Below are 2,149 nucleotides of genomic sequence, written 5' to 3' on the forward strand. Positions count from 1 at the left end.
GATATTTCAGTTCTACATAGAACATTTTATTTCGACTTTTTCACTGCTACCCAGAAATGTCTTTATGTGTATGTTATGTTAATATGTGCCACTTTTTAGATCTTCAGATCTCCACTTTTTTTCTTTCTCTTAAATGCTATCTATTTTAATGGAAACAATATTGACATAACATACAATGATCAAAAAAAAAAAAAAAAAGTTTAGAAAATATTACCATAGGTGTTTAGTGATTAGTGGTTGTTAACAAGAATAGGAAACAAATAATATACAATATAGCATTAATCCACAAATGTCTCTTTCTTGTTTAGTAAGTCAAATTATGCAGAATAATTACAATTAAATTACTGTTGCAAATAAAATACAATTCACTAATACATATAGATTACGAGTAACTGAACGAAAATATCAAATTATTCAAATGAATAACCAAACTTTTGAATTGCCTGTTGGCTTGACCAGAAAGAGACCTGGAAGCCCTAGAAAAATCCCTGTTTAATGATTTTAAAACTGTTTTAGTGCTATATTAAATTATCTTCTTATATACAGTATCAATGCAACTTATGCAAATTACTGTACTATGCAGACATCAAGAGTTCAAAATAATGTAATTACAGTAACAGTGCTCTGTGAGAGTAATGTTTAGGTGTTTGTGTAATAGGAAGCCTATTCACAGTATTTCCTGTGCTGGCTCAGGACTGATGGGAACACACTGATGAACACATTCAAGCAGAACAATGATGCAGAGAAATGTCATTCTTCTGCACCATCGTGTGTACTCAGTGCCATCAGAGTATAAAAGTGAATTTTCAAAAACACTTTTTAACCAGAAATTACCATGACTCCGTGCCAATTCATAACCTAGCAAAAATATATTTCCCTATAATTCATTCTGTATCATTTCCCTGTTCCACTCTCACTCATTTGGTGTCTTATTGCTGTTTTGTGACCCATGGTGTAGCATTGCCACTGTCATACCAGGAATGTGGAGCCATGATCCACAGTGGGTGAGCTGAACAAACAAATAGTGAAGTTCTTATGTGAGTTATCTTATTTTACTAACATTTTCTCTGTTAATTAGCTGGATGGATCTTTGGCGGTGACCCTCTTGAGAAAATAGCCGAGGCTTCATGACGTGTTTACACTGTCAAACATCCCCTGTGGTGCCATCACACGCAACTCAGTGTGCTGAGGCCGCAGAAAGTCAGATTGGATTTGATTCCTCAGATTAGTTCAGAATGATTGGAAAACTGACGTTCTCAAGATCCCAAAAGGCCTTATCTGAGGGAAAGTATCTCTGCCGTGCACTATTTAAGGAGATAAGAGAGGGCATAATGTGCACGGTGCTTGGGTGGTCTGTTTTGTGTGGTGTTATGGTGCGGCGCGTTCCCAGAACAAGTGGAAGTAACGCCATATGCATTGTGAAAATGGTTCATAATCTACATGTGACCTCACAGGATGACTTTGATGTTAAACTTTGTGTAACTGAAATGCAATTAGTTAAATTGAGTGTTGCATTATAGCATGAAACTCAAAATAAAATCTGGAGCATGATGTTATATAAGCCTATAATATTAAATGATTAATAACTTTCAAATTATAAACAAAAAATAATTTGAATTTGAATTGTTATTTAAAAAAAGAGATTTCATTAAAGATGCATATTTGTATTTTATCTATCTATCTATCTATCTATCTATCTATCTATCTATCTATCTATCTATCTATCTGTCTGTCTGTCTGTCTGTCTGTCTGTCTGTCTATCAATCACTTGTTTACATCATTATTGTGCATATGATAATGCATTGCATTTCATTTCATTGTATATAAAGGTTTCATTCTTAATTATGATTAAATTAAAATGCAATATTATAATTAAACAAAAATATATTAAAATTATTTAGCTAGTTACCAAACAAGTTCGAGTGTTGTGCAGGATTTTACTTTCTTTTGTTTAATTTTGAACTTTAAAGTAAACTTATACGACGCATCTATTAGATTCGGTCGTGCAAGGTTCTACATATTTTATGCCAGTTCAAATAATCAGTCTCTTAATTTGTAGGCATTTACACTTTTAAAATAAAGAATAATAGCATATATGTTAAAATGGCAGTTTACAGAACTAGCCTACACTCTGTGGCTGATGCATAAT

This window comes from Carassius auratus, chromosome 20 (assembly GCF_003368295.1).
Source record: "Carassius auratus strain Wakin chromosome 20, ASM336829v1, whole genome shotgun sequence".
NCBI classification, from domain to species: domain Eukaryota; kingdom Metazoa; phylum Chordata; class Actinopteri; order Cypriniformes; family Cyprinidae; genus Carassius; species Carassius auratus.